Source organism: Bos indicus x Bos taurus, chromosome 5, assembly GCF_003369695.1.
Source record: "Bos indicus x Bos taurus breed Angus x Brahman F1 hybrid chromosome 5, Bos_hybrid_MaternalHap_v2.0, whole genome shotgun sequence".
In the NCBI taxonomy this organism is placed as follows: domain Eukaryota; kingdom Metazoa; phylum Chordata; class Mammalia; order Artiodactyla; family Bovidae; genus Bos; species Bos indicus x Bos taurus.
The window spans coordinates 70,394,549-70,414,010 of NC_040080.1; positions in this window are offsets into that span (position 1 = coordinate 70,394,549).

Genomic DNA, 19,462 nt, shown 5'->3' on the forward strand with positions numbered 1-19,462 from the left:
TCCACTTTTTGGCTATTGTGAATAGTGATGTGATAAGCAGGAATATACAAATATCTCTTTGTGATCCTGTCTTCAGTTCTTTTAGGTATACCCAGAAATGGAATTGCTGGATTATAGGGTAATTTGGTTTTTAATTTTATGAGATACCTTCATCTTGTTTTGCAGAGTAGCTGTACCATTTCAGATTCTCACCAACAGTGTACAAACATCTAATTTCTCCACTTCCTTGCCAACACTTGTTATTTTCTGATATTTTGATAATAGCCATCCTAACAGGTGTGAGGTGGTATGTGATTATAGTTTTTGACTTGCATTTCTCTAGTGATTACTGATAATGAGCATATGTCTTGTGTGGATAAATACCTATTCAAGTTCTTTACCTATTTTGTTGTTGTTGTTAGTTACAGAGTTGATAAAAGTTGATGCTTTTTATATAAATCTGTTTTTTTTACATAATTTCCTAAAAGTGAAATCACTGGGCCAAAATGTGTACACACATTAAGGCTTTTTTAAAACTTTATTTTATATTGAAATATAAATGATTAACAATGTGATAGTTTCAGGTGGACAGCAGAGGGACTCAGCCATACGTATACATGTATCCATTGTCCACCAAACTCCCCTCCCACACAGGCTGCCACATAACATTGAGCAGAGTTCCTGTGCTCTACAGTAAGTCCTTGTTGGTTATCCATGTTAAATATAGCACTGCACACATGTCAATCCCCAACTCCCGAGCTATCCTTTCCCCCTTCCTCGTGTCCCCCACATCCCCTCCCAGCAACCATAGTTGGTTCCCTAAGACTTGTATGTCTGTTTATGTCTTGTAAATAAGTTCATTTTATATTATTTCTGTTTAGATTCTGCATCTATGAGATGTCATACAATATTTCTCCTTCTCTGTCTGACTTCAGTGGACTTAGAATTTTAGATTACTCAAGTTTTGTTGGATCACAAAGGTTGAGGTAGATGCCTAGAAACAGAATTTGGTCATAATCTATGCAAAACGTGGACTGGGGGCAATCAGAGTGAGAAAATTAACATCTAAACTCAACAAGAGTTGTCACTGAAGCGTGGAGTAAGACAGGGCAACTCAAAGAAGAGTGCTTTGTGCAACACTGTCTGATGTCCTCAGAGAGCAGTGGCTTTGATTAAGGCTGAGAGAGCGCTCTTGTATCGTCAGGTCTTTGGGCTTCTGAAAGGATGCAGGGGACCTTGGGCTCAATCAGTTGCTTTGCCTGGCTTTTTATTTTCTCAGAAATCCTATTCCTTGACTCTTGTGAAACCAAGCAACTAACATTCCTTCCAGGAGTTTTTTGTCTCCTTATTGTATGAACAGCCATAGATACTGGACAAGTGTAAATACCCACAGTTTCTTATAGCCAGAGCTCCCACAGAAGTATTCACATTATCAGAAGTTCTGGAAACTTCAAGAAAAAGGATCTTATCTTTGCATGACATTGGAAAATCACCATGGTGCGTGCCACATCATGGTGCCATGTTATCTTCTATTTGTTTTCTAGAGAACATATTTGTCTCTTTCGTTATAACAGTGATTATACGTTTTACCAGTCCCAATGTAAATGAGAGACTCAAGCTGGAATCATCAAGATTGCTCGGAGAAATATCAATCACCTCAAATATGCAGATGACACCACCCTTATGGCAGAAAGTGAAGAGGAACTCAAAAGCCTCTTGATGAAAGTGAAAGAGGAGAGTGAAAAAGTTGGCTTAAAGCTCAACATTCAGAAAATGAAGATCATGGCATCTGGTCCCATCACTTCATGGGAAATAGATGGGGAAACAGTGGAAACAGTGTCAGACTTTCTTTTTGGGGGCTCCAAAATCACTGCAGATGGTAACTGCAGCCATGAAATTAAAAGACGCTTACTCCTTGGAAGGAAAGTTATGACCTAGATAGCATATTCAAAAGCAGAGACATTACTTTGCGAACAAATGTTCGTCTAGTCAAGGCTATGGTTTTTCCAGTAGTCATGTATGGATGTGACAGTTGGACTGTGAAGAAAGCTAAGCACTGAAGAATTGATGCTTTTGAACTGTGGTGTTGGAGAAGACTCTTGAGAGTCCCATGGACTGCAAGGAGATCCAACCAGTCCATTCTGAAGGAGATCAGCCCTGGAATTTCTTTGGAAGGAATGATGCTAAAGCTGCAACTCCAGTACTTTGGCCACCTCATGCGAAGAGTTGATTCATTGGAAAAGACTCTGATGCTGAGGGATTGGGGGCAGGAGGAAAAGGGGACGACAGAGGATGAGATGGCTGGATGGCATCACCGACTCGATGGACGTGAGTCTGAGTGAACTCCAGGAGTTGGTGATGGACAGGGAGACCTGGCGTGCTGCGATTCATGGGATCGCAAAGAGTCGGACACAACTAAGCAACAACTGAACTGAACTGACTGAAGTGTATTTTATTATTTACCTTTCTGAAATGGAAATGGAAAATACAGTTGTTGTAACTTTCTTTCCTGAGTACACCTACAGAAAAGCTGTTTTCTGGTTTGTTTTTTAAATTTTTTATTGAAATACAGTCGAGTTACATGTTGTGTTAATTTCTGCTGTACACCATGGTGATTCAGTATACATACATATATATGTTCTTTTCATATATATGTTTTTTTCATTACAGCTTATCATAGAATATTGAGTATACTTCTCTATCCTGTACAGTAGGACCTTGTTGTTTATCCTTTCTGCATATAATAGTTTATATCTGCCAACTCTAAATTCCCACTCCATCCCTCTCTCACCTACCCTCCCCACTGGTAACCACAAATTTGTTCTCTGTGTCTGGGAGTCTGTTTCTTTTTGTTCAGTTCAGTTCAGTCACTCAGTCATGTCAGACTCTTTGCGACCCTATGGACTGCAGCACGCCAGGCTTCCCTGTCCATCACCAAACCCGGAGTTTACTCATAAACTCATGTCCATCAAGTCGGTGATGCCATCCAACCATCTCATCCTCTGTTGTCCCCTTCTCCTCCTGCCATCAATCTTTCCCAGCACAAGGGTCTTTTCAAATGAGTCAGTTCTTCACATCAGGTGGCCAAAGTATTGGAGTTTCAGCTTCAACATCAGTCCTTCCAATGAATATTCAGAGTTGATTTCCCTTAGGATTGACTGGTTGGATCTCCGTGTAGTCCAAGGGATTCTCAAGAGTTTTCTCCAACACCACAGTTCAAAGACATCAATTCTTAGGTGCTAAGCTTTGTTTATGCTCCAAATCTCACATCCATACATGACTACAAGAAAAACCATAGCTTTCATAGATGGACCTTTGTTGGCAAAGTATGTCTCTGATTTTTAATATGCTGTCTAGGTTGGTCATAGCTTTTCTTCCAAGGAGTAAGCATCTTTTAATTTCATGGCTGCAATCACCATCTGTGGTGATTTTGGAGCCCCCCAAAATAAAATCTCACTGTTTCCATTCTTTCCCATTCTATTTGCCATGAAGTGATTGGACCAGATGCCATGATCTTCGTTTTCTAAATGCTGAGCTTCAAGCCAACTTTTTCACTCTCCTCTTTAACTTTCATTAAGAGGCTCTTTAGTTCTTCTTCACTTTCTGCCATAAGGGTGGTGTCATCTACATATCTGAGGTTACTTATATTTCTTCCAGCAATCTTGATGCCACTTGTGCTTCATCCAGCCCGACATTTTGCATGATGCACTCTGCATATAAGTTAAACAAGCAGGCTGACAATATACAGCCTTGACGTACTCCTTTCCTGATTTGGAATCAGTCTGTTGTTCCATGTCCAGTTCTAACTGCTGTTTCATGACCTGCATACAGATTTCTCAGGAGGCAGGTCAGGTGGTCTGGTATTCCCATCTCTTGAAGAATTTTCCACAGTTTGTTGTGATCCACACAGTCAAAGGCTTTGGCGTAATCAATAAAGCAGAAATAGGTGTTTTTCTGGAACTGTCTTGCTTTTTCGATGATCCAGGGATGCTGGCAATTTGATCTCTGGTTCCTCTGCCTTTTCTAGAACCAGCTTGAACATCTGGAAGTTCATGGTGCACATACTGTTGAAGTCTGGCTTGGAGAATTTTGAGCATTACTTTACTAGCGTGTGAGATGAGTGCAATTGTGCAGTAGTTTGAGCATTCTTTGGCATTGCCTTTCTTTGGGATTGGAATGAAAACTGACCTTTTCCAGTCCTGTGGCCACTGCTGAGTTTTCCAAATTTGCGAGCATATTGACTGCAACACTTTCATAGCATCATCTTTTAGGATTTGAAATAGCTCAATCAAATTCCATCACCTCCACTAGCTTTGTTCACAGTGATGCTTCATAAGGCCCACTTGACTTCACATTCCAGGATGTCTGGCTCTAGGCGAGGGATCACACCATCGTGGTTATCTTGGTCATGAAGATCTTTTTTGTATGGTTCTTTTGTATATTCTTGCCACCTCTTCTTAATATCTTCTGCTTCTGTTAGGTCCATACCATTTCTGTCCTTTATTGTGCTCATCTTTGCATGAAATGTTCCCTTGGTATCTAATTTTCTTGAGATCTCTAGTCTTTCCCATTCTGTTGTTTTCCTCTATTTCTTTGCATTGATCACTGAGGAAGGCTTTCTTATCTCTCCTTGCTATTCTTTAGAACTCTGCATTCAGATGAGTATATCTTTCCTTTTCTCCTTTGCCTTTAGCTTCTCTTCTTTTCTCAGCTATTTGTGACGCCTCCTCAGACAACCACTTTGCCTTTTTGCATTTCTTTTTCTTGGGGATGGTCTTGATCACTGCCTCCTTACAGTGTCACATCCATAGTTCCTCAGGCACTCTATCAGATCTAATCCCTTGAATCTGTTTCTCACTTCCACTGTATAATCATAAGGGATTTGATTTAGGTCATACCTGAATAGTCTAGTGGTTTTCCCTACCTTCTTCAATTTATGTCTGAATTTGGCAATAAGAAGTTCATGATCTGAGCCACAGTCAGCTCCCAGTCTTGTTTTTGCTGACTGTATAGAGCTTCTCCATCTTTGGCTGCAAAGAATATAATCAGTCTGATTTCAGTATTGACCATCTGGTAATGTCCATGTGTAGAGTCTTCTCTTGTGTTGTTGGAAGAGGGTGTTTGCTATGACCAGTGCATTCTTTTGGCAACATTCTGTTAGCCTTTGACCTGCTTCGTTTTGCACCACAAGGTCAAATTTGCCTGTTATTCCACGTATCTCGTGACTTCCTACTTTTGCATTCCAGTCCCCTATAATGATAAGGACATCTTTTTTGGATGTTAGTTCTAGAAGGTCTTATAGGTCTTCATGCTGCTGCTGCTGAGTTGCTTCAGTCGTGTCCGACTCTGTGCGACCCCATAGACGGCAGCCCACCAGGCTCCCCCGTCCCTGGGATTCTCCAGGCAAGAATACTGGAGTGGGTTGCCATTTCCTTCTCCAATGCATGAAAGTGAAACGTGAAAGTGAAGTCGCTCAGTCGTGTCTGACCCTTAGCGACCCCATGGACTGCAGCCTACCAGGCTCCTCCATCCATGGGATTTTCCAGGCAAGAGTACTGGAGTGGGGTGCCATTGCCTTCTCCGATAGGTCTTCATAGAACCGTTCAATTTCAGCTTCTTCAGCATTACTGGTAGGGGCAGAGACTTGGATTACTGTGATATTGAATGGTTTGCCTTTGAAACGAATAGAGATTATTCTGTTGGTTTTAAGATCGCATCCAAGTACTGCATTTCGGACTCTTGTTAACTATGATGACTCCTGCCGGGAGCCGGCATATTGCATATTGAGTGCATATTGCATATTGAGTGCAGCACTTTTCAGGATCTGGAATAGCTCAACTGGAATTCTATCACTGCCGGTAGCCAGCGTGAGGAACTCCGCCCATGACAAAGGTCATGAGGAAGGAGGCTCGGCATACGCAAAGGCGGGATCGAGCTTCAGGAGTCCCCCTGGAAATTCTCGAGCAATCTACCCCCAAAACCAGAGTCTGCCTACTTTCTGCTTTGTGCTTTCACCTACACCTCTGACTTTACGGGGGGCTGTCCCCCACTACCTCTCTGAAAAAAGAGTTAGCTTACAGCTCCAGTTAATAATTCCTGGGTGTGACAGTGTTTAACCTACAAACTCCTTTGGAAATCCTCTAGCCTGCCTGAATAGGTTTTTCCGGCCACATGTGATTGTTCAGAGCCTCCCAACTGTGAGAGGCGGGAGATGTTCTAAACTGTCTAAACACAGATTCTTTTGAGTAGTTAAAAGATTGATTAGAAATTGTATTGGTGAAGGGATTTTCACTTGTTGGGCCAATGTTTGCTGCTAAGTTTCCATATCCCTTACCTGCTGTGTCCCTGGCAGTGTATTGGTTAATATAATTGGTGTAAATAGTAGCTTTAATGTTTGTAACCTGGGACCCTTGAGTTAATTCTTTTTGTAGCCCACCACACCTTTGCGCTGTACTAATGCAACTTTATCTAATGCTTTTGGAGGGTGGCTCCTGACCAATCACCTTTAGAGAAAAATAAGTTTTCTGAAGAAAAGGTCTTAAAATGTTAACAGGCCTCCGGGCCAGAAGATGATGCAAATCACCTAAGCTTTTGCATATGATAAGTTTGCAGGAAGAAAGCCTGGTTTGCTGCAAGACTCTACCCCTTCCCCCATTATCCTCTGTGCATAACTTAAGGTATAAAAACTACTTTGAAAAATAAAGTGCGGGCCTTGTTCACCGAAACTTGGTCTCACCATGTCGTTCTTTCTCTTACCTTCTGGCTGAATTATTCAGCCTATTTTCTCCACTGAATTTCCTCACTGAGCTATCCTTATTTCAACAGCTTTTCTCCACTAAATTTCCTCACTGAGCTATCCTTATTTCAGCCTCTTTTCTTCACTGAATTTTACTGAGCTATCCTCATTCTATTACTCTTTATATCCTTAATTAACATTTAATTAAGCAATTGTTTCCTGATCTTCGCCTACGCCGTCTCTCCTTCGAATACCCTGGTTCAGCCGGGGCTGGTCCCCGGCAGACTCCTCCATTTCTTCTAAGGGATTCTTGTCCACAGTAGTAGATATAATGGTCATCTGAGTTAAATTCATCTGTTCCAGTGCATTTTAGTTCACTGATTCCTAAAATGTCAGTGTTCACTCTTAAACCATCTCCTGTTTGATAACTTCCAATTTGCCTTGATTCATGGACCTAACATTCCAGGTTCCTATGCAAAATTGTTCTTTACAGCATCGGACTTTATTTCCATCACCAGTCACATCCACAACTGGGTGTTGTTTTTGCTTTGGCTCCGTCTTTTCATTCTTTCTGGAGTTATTTCTCCGCTGATCTCCTGTAGCATATTGGGCACCTGCCAAACTAGGGAGTTCATCTTTCAGTGTCCTATCTTTTTGCCTTTTCATACTGTTCATGGGGTTCTCAGGGCAAGAATACTGAAGTGATTTGCCATTGCCTTCTCCAGTGGACCACGTTTTGTCAGAACTCTCTACCATGACCTGTCCATCTTGGGTGGCCCTACATGGCATGGCTCATGGTTTCATTGAGTTAGACAAGGCTGTGGTCCATGTGATCAGTTTGTTTAGTTTTCTGTGTGGTTTTTCATTCTGTCTGTCCTCTGATGGATAAGGATAAGAGGCTTTTGGAAGCTTCCTGATGGGAGAAACTGACTAAGGGGGAAACTGGGTCTTGTTCTGATGGGCAGTGCCATGTTCATTAAATCTTTAATCCAATTTTCTGTTGATGGGCAGGGCTGTGTTCCCTCCCTGTTGTTTGACCTGAGCCCAAACTATGGTGGAGGAAATGATATGTTCATTTGTGTTGTGTTTTAGATTCCACCTGTAAGTGATATCATAAGGTATTTGTCTTTCTCTTTCTGACTTACTTCACTTAGTATGATAATCTCAGTGTTGTTGCAAAATGTTGTTTTTCATTCTTTTTATGGCTGAGTAGTATTCCATTGTATATATGTACCACATCTTCTTTATCCATTCATCTGTCAGTGAACTTTTAGGTTCCTCCCACTTCTTGGCTATTATGAATAATGCTGCTGTGAACATAGGGGTGCATGTATCTTTTTGAATTATATTCTTGTCCAGAATCCTTGTTTTTGAAAACCATATAGCATAAGAGGAATCCCCTGCTGGGCTGAAGGAGGCCTCCTTATACTACCTAAACCCCCCAAAGTGGCTCTTAATCCTTTCCAGGAAGGTAGGGTTGGGCCTAGATTTCTTATATGTCCCTTGTTTGTTTTTCTTTTTGATTGCTCTTCTCTTGAAATCTGTTGTTTGAAAGGTTTGTTTAAAGCTTTTAAAAACTACTAGAAGCAAAGCAGGAAATGTGATAATGGATCATTAACTGAGAAGCATGTTTCTAACCAATGTTGACATTTATTCATGATGTTTTCTGTCTGTTACCATTTACTGGAACTCCACCAGGGATTTATTTTCTTTGCATCAAAGCTCTTCCCTTCAGTCAGCTTTGGCTAGGTTATACTGCTGGTTTTGTCTGTATTCAAACTTGTGATGTTTTGTTCATCATGGATTCTTTTTGCATTAATTGTGACTTTTCTAAAAACATTGCATAAAATTTCACTCATCTTGATTCCTGAGTTGTTTGAAATCCTGTGAATTTTGCCCTCAAGGAGAGTGCCTCACACCCATCACCCTAGATAACTAACAACCAAACCCCAAATCTTAGTGACTTACAAGAACAAAAATATTTATTTCTTTCTCATATTTCTTTGGGGTGACAGGTCAGCTGCAGCTTTGATGGACTCAGCTAGGCTCTGCTCAGCTGGGCTCCACATGTCTTCTTTTTCCAGAAGTGTAAAAGGGAGTTGAAGAGTAAATTTTACATGTTTAGAGGAGTTTTCCTTCATCCCAAGGTCATGTCTTTGTTTTTTTGTTTATTTGGTTTTGGTTGTTTTGTTTTGTTTTGCTTTTTAATGAGTAAATGTGTGTTCTAAGCTGAAAATCACATTTGTTTTTCTTCGCCTTCAGAGTTCTTATTTAAAATGTTTTTCTTTTATCCCAAATGATACCTCATCATAGAAGAAAATACAAATAAGGAAAAGTAAGAAATAAAAATCATATCCATAATCCAAATATGTCAAAGTCATGTATTCTCTCACATGTACTGCCAAATTGTAAATGTATGTATAATCCTTATACCAGTAAAAATTTGACTTTACATCTGAATATCTACATGTAATCTTTTGTGAGGGAGGTTGTGCCTTCTTTTCCTTTTTTTTTTTTTTTTAAACTATTAATTTTGTAATGGGGTATAGCCAACTAACAATACTGTGATAATTTAGGTGAACAGCAAAGGGACTCAGCCATATGTATACATGTATTTACTCTCCCCTCAAACTTCCCTCCCATCTGGGCTGCCACATAACCGAGCAGAGTTCCATGTGCTATACAGTAGGTCCTTCTTGGTTATCCATTTTAAATATAGCAGCGTGTACTACATGTAATATCCTTTTTAAAAAATGCTATTTTACTAACAAGCACATGGAAAGATGCTCAGCATCATCAATCACTAGGAAAATGCAAATCAGTGCCACAATATGATACCACTTCACACCAACTAGGATGGCAAGAATATAAGACAATGGAAAATAACAAGTGTTGGTGAGGATATTAGGTAATTAGAACCTTATATGCTGCTGTTAGGAACATAACATGGTGCAGCCACTGTGGAAAATAGTCTGGTGTTTCCTCAATAAATTAAACCTAGAACTACCATATGACCCAGCCATCCCATGCCTAGGTATGTACCCAAAAGAACTGAAAACCAGGTGTTCAAACAAAAACTTGTACTCAACTCTTTGTTGTGGCATTATCCTTGGGAAATAATCTGATTATCCATTAACAGATGAATAGATAAATGAAGTGTATCCATAATAAGAAATGATTGGGTTATAAAAGGAATTAAGCACTGATACATGCTACAACGTGAACGAACTTTGAAAACACTATGCTAAGTGAAAGGAGCTGGACACAAAAGGTCACATATGATTCCACTTATATGATACGTCCTAAATAGGCAAATCCACAGATAGATCCAGGAGCTGGAGGGTGGAGGAGAAAAGAAAAGTTGACTGTTAATGGGAATGGGTCTCCTTTCAGGTGATGAGTAGATAGAGGAGAGCTGGTTGTACAACACTATGAATGTATTAGATGCATGGGATCACACCCAAAATCAAGTTTTTGATGCAAATAAAAACAGGACCGGTTATCCTCTTTTATAGATAAAGATTGAAAGCAATTGGCAGCAAGACCCAGTGTGGACACAATTAAAACTGACAGCACCTACAGGTAATTATGAGAAGTCTTACAAACACCATAGTGTTAGAGATTCAGATGCACTTTTAAAAGTGCAAAATGCCAGATGTTGTAATTCTATGTCAAGTCCATTAACCCCATCTCTTCTGGATACTTGGTAGCTTTGGTTTCCTTTGTTTAGTTGCTCAGTGTTTGACAAAGAGTGCAACTTTCCCTTCTATGATAAATGGTTTAACTCTTACACACTTGAAGCAGCAGGGGGCCTGTATTCATTCACTCTTTCATTCGCCCTATATTTAGACATAATCTCCTAACTGACATTTGTAAGTCATTTCATGCTTACAGCCTCTTAGAAAATATGTATACTCTTAACTAGAAGTGGCAGCATGGCAAACAGAAAATGTGCTGACAAGGGACTCCAAGGACATTGATTTTGAGACCTAGCCCCACCAATCTAGTTACTTTTCTGGAATAAGTAACTCAGTCTCTTTGAACCTTAGCTTTCTTATCTGTAAAATGGGAGTGCATATTGGACACTCAAGACAGATGAAGACAACGTGAAAAGGTAAAGAGTCCAAAAAGCTTGAGGTGAGGTAAAACTCATGATATTCTTCAGTGAGGCCAGCCCAGTTTCTTTTTTTTTTTAATCATTATTTATTTCACTGTTTGAGTCTTAGAAGTGGCATGCTCAGTCTTCCTTGCAGCATGTGAGATCTCATTCCCTGACCAGGGATCGAACCCAGGTGCCCTGCTTTGGGAGCTCAGAGTCTTATCCACTGGACCACCAGGGAAATCCCCAGCCCAGGTTCTTAATGCTAGCTGTCCATTAGAACTACCTGAGGAAAATTTAAACTACCCACGTTTGTGATTCTGTTCATTAGTCTGGGGTGGGGCTCAGACATTGATATTCTAATGCCATGGTTCTCAGACTTTGAAAGTAAAAGTCATTCAGCCCTGTCTGACTCTTTGCAACCCCATGGACTGTACAGTCCATGGAATTCTCCAGACCAGAATACTGGAGTGGGTAGCCTATCCCTTCTCCAGGGGATTGTCCCAACCCAGGTATCAAACCCAGATGCCTGCATTGCAAGCAGATTCAACCCAGGTATCAAACCCAGATGCCTGCATTGCAAGCAGATTTACCAGCTGAGCCACAAGGGAAGCCCAAGAATGCTGGAGTGGGTAGCCTATTCCTTCTCCAGCAGATCTTCCCGACCCAGGAATTGAACTAGGGTCTCCTGCATTGGAGGCAGATTCTTTACCAAGTGTGCTATCAGGGAGCCCTTAGCAAACATAAGAATCACTTAAAGAGTTTGGGAGAATACCCCCAGAGTTTCTGATTCCCTAGGTCTAGGACTGGGCTGAAAATTCACATTTCTAACAGTTTCCCAGATGATGTGATTACTGGTGACCTACTCACTTGGAGAAATCATTCAATGTGTATTTAGAAAGGATTAGTAGAAAATGCCATAAGGGCATTTGAGGGTATATACATTTTTCTCTTACTAACTGAGGACAGTAATATGTCATCACTCTGAAATTCCTCTTTATTTTATTAAGCATGTGCAGAGGATTCTCATAAAATATATGTGTTAAGAAATTGACACTAGAGATTGTTTCCCTATGAGGGGAGCTGATAAATGTATTTCTCACTGAATACATTTGGTACTGAATAAATTTTGCATCATATGCAATTATTTACAAATTAATACATTAATTAATTTAAAGTAAATCCAATAAAATCTTGGCTCAACTTAATGAGTAACAAAAATAATAGAGGAATCATGCTCCCTGGCCCTTACTACAAAGCTTCAGTAAGCAAAATAGCGTGATACTGGCACAAAAACAAACATATAGATCAATGGAATAGAATAAAAGGCCCAGAAATAAACTCATGTGCTTATGGTAAATTAGTGTATGACAAAGGAGGCAAGAATATACAATGGAGGAGAGACAGTCTCTTCAATAAGTGGTGCTGGGAACAGAATGAAATTAGAACTTTCTCTAACACTACATACAAAAATAAATTCAAAATGGATTAAAACTCTAAATATGAGACCAGATACTATAAAATTCCTAGAGGAAAGCATGGGCAGAACACTCTTTGACAGAAATCTCAGCAACATTTTTTTTTGTATCCCTGTCCTAAAGCAAAGGAAACAAATTAAAAAGCAAATTAGAGCTTATTAAACTTAAAATCCTTTGCACAGAAAGGAAGTCATAAACAAAATGAAATTATAACCTATAGACTAGAAGGAAATATTTGTAAATGATGCTACCAACAAAGGCTTACTTTCTAAAATGTACAAATGGCTCATACAGCTTAATATTTTAAAAAATCAAAAAATGGGCAGAAGATCTAAATAGACATTTCTCCAAAGAAGACATATAGGTGGCCACAGACACAAGAAAAGATGCTCAAAATCACTGATCATGAGAGAAATGCAAATCAAAACTAGAGTGAGATATCACCTCATACTAGTCCGAGTGGCTGTCATTAAAGGTGGGATTAACATATTCACACTACTATATATAAAATAGATAAACAAGGACCTACTGTATAGCACAGAGAATTATAGTCAGTATCTTCTAGTAACCTATAATGGAAAATAACCTGAAAAAGGATATATATATCTCTGAATCACTTTGCTGTATACCTGAAACTAATCCAATATTGCAAATTAACTATATTTTAATTTTCTTAATGGTTATTAAAATCTAATAGAGAAACCCTCTGAATATATTATATATGACTATCATCTTCCCCATATTGGAGTTCCCCAATATTCCTTGCATTGCACTAAAATTCATTTAAGCAGTCATAAATAAGTTTGTTTGTTTGTTTGTTAAGGACAGAAGAAAGGAGGAATGATAGGAAGGAGGAGAGAGAGAAATGGAAAGGAAAGGAAAGAAACATGAGCAGGTATACTAAAGTTTGTGATTTGGGCTGAGTCAGCTTCATTTTTCAGAAGGAAAAAAATCACATCAGAAAACTAGATAAATATCAGGATTAAAAGGTACAGAATAAATGCAATATAAGGAAAGGCATCAAGGGTAAATTATCAATTGATAACACTTTAAAATACCTTATTGAGAAGATTCCCACACCACAAAGACTTAGGAGAAAAGAGAGAAGGAAGATATATCTATCTGCTTGTGAGAGTTGGATTGGATGGTGGATAAGAAAATAGATAGGTAAAATATATTTATTTTTAATCTTTACATGTTGTATATATTGAGGAAGTTTAGGTGGTTGTTGTTTAATCTAAGTCATTTTTGAAACCCTATGGACTGCCAGACTCCTGGGTCCATGGGCTATCCCGGGCAAGAATACTGGAGTGGGTTTCCATTTCCTTCTGTAGGGGATCTTCTCAACCCAGGGATATAACCAGCGTCTCCTGCTTAGCAGGTGGATTCTTTACCACTGAGGCACCAGGGAAGCCCAAAGTAGAAACAGAGAAACATCTCAATTATAATATGTAATAGGAAGTGAGTAACTTTTCACTGTGCGAGTTTAGGCCTTTGGCCTGAAGAGGGCGATATGAAACTACAAATAGCATAATGGTTTCCTGATTTTGCTTCTGATATTTCTGAACTGAGGAGCCATAAAAGAGCCTGGGACTGGGGAAAGGAAGCCTGTTGGCATTTGGACAAATAAGTCTTTGGAGCTAGCAACTGTCTCCAAAACTGCAGCTTTGAAACTGTTGAGTAGAACACCCAGCCACCGGTGCTCAGGCATGATTTTCTGTCCCTTTCCTTTTTATTGTTCCGTCACTCAGTCGTGTCTGACTCTGCGACCCCATGGACTGCAGCACGCAGGCTTCCCTTTACAACCTAAGAATTACTATTATATCCTTATTGTTAGAAGCTTCCTATTCTTTTTACATGAAATTATTCAGTTCAGTTCAGTCGCTCAGTCGTGTCCGACTCTTTGCGAATCCATGAATCGCAGCACGCCAGGCCTCCCTGTCCATCACCAGCTCCCAGAGTTCACCCAGGCTCACGTCCATAGAGTCAGTGATGCCATCCAGCCATCTCATTCTCTGTCATCCCCTTCTCCTCCTGCCCCCAATCCCTCCCAGCATCAGTCTTTTCCAGTGAGTCAACTCTTCGCATGAGGTGGCCAAAGTACTGGAGTTTCAGCTTTAGCATGAAATGATTAGAATGTAGAATGTGTTCACTGTTTAATGAAAAACAGGTTTGTGTTAGTGAAGACCTATTGCACAATCAGAAATCTAAAAAGTAGGAAGTTTTTCAAAAGGTTGTTCAAGTTTCTCAGAACTTTAGTAGTCTTTTGTTCTTTTTAACATGAAAAGACAAATATGATTACTTATATTTTATGAGATGTAATAGATTTATTAGTTTCTCATGTAAATTTCACTTGCTGCTGTTGCTGCTAAGTCACTTCAATTGTGTCCGACTCTGTGTGACCCCATAGACAGCAGCCCACCAGGCTCAAGTTTACTTAAATTGAAAACGGGCCTACTTAACTAACCACCATGGCCTAGAGAGGTCCAGTTATGTTTTCACATACGGCATGTCCTGTGTGCATGGGGACTGTCTCCTATATTGTTTCACATTCTCCAGACAATTCAAGGAAGAGCAAAGACAAACGACCGATAAACGTGTAAACATGTTCATCCTTGCCAGTAATCAGGGAAATGCAAATCGAAATCAAAAGGAGATACCATTTTAGATTCATTGTACAGGCAAAAATTTTGAAGCCACATTTGAGTTTGTTGGAAAATGGGCACCTCCACACGCTGCTGGAAGAGTTTAAATTGGCACAACCACACTAGAGAGCAATTTGGTATGTGTAATAAAGTTAATGATGCATATACCCTGCAGTCCAGTAGTTCTGCTCCCCTTAAGTTGGAAACATGGCTGCACATTTAAACTCATTATCCCAGTGGGCTATCACCCCATCACCCCATAAGAAACTCTTGCACGTGTGCATCTGGAAACAAATTCAAAAATATTCTTAGCAACATTGTTTATAACTGCAAAAGAATTGTCCAACAGCATACATGTCCATTAGCTGGACTTCAGTTCAGTTCAGTCACTCAGTCGTGTCCGACTCTTTGCAACCCCATGAACTGCAGCATGCCAGGCCTCCCTGTCCATCACCAACTCCTGGAGTCCACCCAAACCCATGTCCATCAAGTTGTTGATGCCATCTAACCATCTTATCCTCTATCGTCCACTTCTCCTCCTGCCCTCAATCTTTCCCAGCATCAGGGTCTTTTCAAATGAGTAAGCTCTTTGCATCAGGTGGCCAAAGTACTGGAGTTTCAGCTTTAGCATCAGTCCTTCCAATGAACACCCAGGACTGATCTCCTTTAGGATGGACTGGTTGGAGCTCCTTGCAGTCCAAGGGACTCTCAAGAGTCTTCTCCAACACCACACTTCAAAAGCATCAGTTCTTCTGCGCTCAACTTTCTTTATAGTCCAACTCTCACATCCATACATGACCCCTGGAAAAACCATAGCCTTGACTAGATGGACGTTTGTTGGCAAAGTAATATCTCTGCTTTTCAATATGCTATCTAGGTTGGTCATAACTTTCCTTCCAAGGAGTAAATGTCTTTTAATTTCATGGTTGCAATCACCATCTGCAGTGATTTTGGAGCCCAGAAAAAGAAAGTCAGCCGCTGTTTCCACTGTTTCCCCATTTATTTGCCATGAAGTGATGGGACCAGATGCCATGATCTTCATTTTCTGAATGTTGAGCTTTAAGCCAACTTTTTCACTCTCCACTTTCACTTTCATCAAGAGGCTCTTTAGTTCTTCTTCACTTTCTGCCACAAGGATGGTGTCATCTGCATATATAAGGTTATTGATATTTCTCCCGGCAATCTTGATTCCAGCTTGTGCTTCTTCCAGCCCAGCGTTTCTCATGATGTACTCTGCATATAAGTTAAATAACCAGGGTGACAATATACAGCCTTGACGTATTCCTTTTCCTATCTGGAACCGGTCTGTTGTTCTATGTCCAGTTCTAACTGTTGCTTTCTGACCTGCATACAAGTTTCTCAAGAGGCAGGTCAGGTGGTCTGGTATTCCCATCTCTTTCAGAATTTTCCACAGTTTATTGTGATCCACACAGTCAAAGGCTTTGGCATAGTCAATAAAGCAGAAATAGATGTTTCTCTGGAACTCTCTTGTTTTTTTGATGATCCAGCGGATGTTGGCAATTTGATCTCTGGAGAACAGAGAAATAAATTATGGTGTAGTCACTCAGAAAACTAATGAAACTGCACAAACTGCTGGGACCTGCAACAACATGACTGCATTTCACAGACATAATTTTGATAAGCAGTCGGCAGCACAGAGCACATGCAATGGAAATCTACATCACAACCCAGAGTCTAGTCATAGCTGCTCTCCCAGGCAAAGGGCTGTGCCCTAGATCTGGCCTGGCTTGGAATGTTGAGTTTGTGCCCTGTGTTTAATTGGGACATCCCTCTTCTGCTCTCAGAAGTTGGCACTCTTGGTCTCAGATCTTTGGAGTTAGATTGAGACTTAAACCAGTCACTTCCTTGGTCCTCAGGCCATTGGGTTTGGACTAGAACCATACCATGATGTTTGTGCGTCTCCACCTTGCAGACAGAAGAAAAGTGTTTTGAGGGGAAGGAGGAGATATTCAGACGTCTTTTTTGCTTTCTTCAGAGAAGACTTCATGGGCTAAATCGTGACAGCTAATCACCATTCCCCTGGGAGCACTGAGGGGAGGGGTATTTCTCCCTATTTTATGATAAAAAGAAAGTAAACACAATCTGTCCAATAAAAGGGGGGTGGGGACCAACTGTTACCTGGGAATTAGGAGACTGTTGCATAGTCTGTTCCAGTGCCACAAATATAGAGGTAACAGCTTAGTGGTTAAGTATTAGACTCTGGACCCAGACTTCCCTGGTTCTGATTCCAGCTTTGCTACTTGCTAGCTATACATCGTCCTTGGGAAAGACTTGTCACTTTCTGTGTCTTAATGTTGTCATCTATAAAATGGGGCTGATACTGATAGCACCAAACCCATAGGGCTGTGATGAGGATTAAATGAGATATGCAGGTAAAGTGGTTGGAGCTGCACATCTAAATGAGTGTTCTTTGTTGTTAGTATTGTTGATGTTGTTCTGGGAAGGAAAATAAATACCTTTGTGGAATCTTAGGTAATAATAACAGTATTTGCAGTCTTCTTATTCCAAATTGGATGCTAGACCTCATCAAAGAGATGGAATAACGTAGGAATTTCCAGCACTGGGGAAAGGCCAATAAGGGAGACATTTTGGCCAAAGAGCTTATTGGGGGGCCCTGAGTCACCTCATGTGGGCAGTTTCTTGCTCTGCCTCTTTACCCTACTGTGACCTCTGGCACTAACCCACAGCTTATGACTGTGCCCAAACTGGATTAACAAATGGATCTGGGGACCTCCTTTCCACCCAGATCACCTGCCCTGGGTTTCCAGTAAGCCAGTGAACCCGGTTTGAATTTGAAGAGTTCATTCCCAGGTGTACAGCTGGAGAGTCTGATGTTCCACCACGTACCTCACAGTAGATGCTCCTGCCATTCTGAACACACTGAAATCTCTGTCTCTGATGAAATCATGTTCTCCTAAGCTGCACTCCTAGACTACAGAGCTCTAGAGTTTATGATGCCGTTTCAAATACATTTTCTCTCTGATTCCAGCTCTTAAATTACACATTCATTCCACTGTTTCATAAGCAAGAAAACAAAAGATCAAAGAGGCCAAAGCAACAGAACTGGAACTGAAGCCCAGCTTTCCTCTAAACCCAAGGCTCTTTCCATTCCGTCTCAGTCACCTCACTCTTAACAGATCTTACTCTCAGAGACTCCACTTGAGGGTGCCTCAGCTAACCACAGTCCTCTTACCTGCGTTCTTAGTGTTATAGCACTTTTATTTTCATTCATTATGCTTCTTTTGATAATTTAACCTCATCGAAATTAAAGAAACATGATCCTCAAATACAAAGAATTTCCACTGAAGAGCAATACAATATCCAAATTATGCAGTCTGTCATATGACATCATCATTCATTCATGATTTTCAACTAGACAGTTATTGAGCATCTGCTATACGCCAGGAACAGTAGTCAAGCATGCTCCATCACCAGACAGATCAGAAGAGGATCAGAAAAATAGAAAAATAAGAACATAGAGTGGTAAGTGCTCTGCCGAAAGGAAGCATCAAGTGCTGGGCCAGGGTGGGGGTGGGAGGGCATGAGAAAGGGATTTAATGTGGCCTGGGGGAGGGTGTTCAGGGAACGTGTTTCCAGGATGATGGTCTAGGTAAGTTATAAATGCTGAGACATTAGGCAGGCAGAGGATGGGAGTGGGCAGTCACAGTGTGCTCATGTGTGTATAAGCGTGTGCATTCTACAGGGACTCACCCAGAACCCCTGAATTGGTATGAAGATTATTTTAGGCTGAAAACATTTGATATTCAAAAGAGACAGAAAAAAGCCTTATTGGAGCTTCACTTATCTGACTAAAAGCAGCAACTTCTGGGAAACGAGGCTACCATAAATCCCCTCTCCAGGAGGTTTCATGGCCATGAAGAAGCTGGAAAGACCACTCTCACCTGCCTAATCAAACATTATTACAGACTTTCTCATCTCTTGTTTGTGGCTCTAAAAACCCATTTGTCTTTCCTAAAGACATTTCTTTGTCCTTTCTAGAGAAGCCTGTTCTTCCCCCTTTTTTAATAGTTAGGTATATAAGCCTTTAACCATTTAGCAAGCTAGCTATTTTTTTTGTTAGCATTGGTATGCATACAAATACCTTTTTTTCTACTAATCTGTCTCTTGTCAATTTAATTCACAGGCCCCAAAAACCTGAACCAAAGAAGGTAGAGAAAAGTCTTCCTCGCCAACAGTTCCAAGTAGAGGAATAGCCCTTGCAAAAGTGTGAGGGTGTGAGGGAGCGGCACGACGCCTCCAAAGCACAATGAGAGATGGAGTGCGGCTGAAGCAAGGGAGAGTGTGGGTGTGGCAAGAAATGAAGCCGTGTTGCTGTGACGGTCAATCATGAAGGCGCTGAGGACTGTCACAAATGTACCTTAATCAAATAATAGGTAAAGATCACCATTAGTACTTGAGGATTCTGAAAGGATGTCAGATATGGCCAAAGTCTATCTGCTATTCTGCGTCAGACTGTATTTATAGACAGGGCCCTATCTATAAC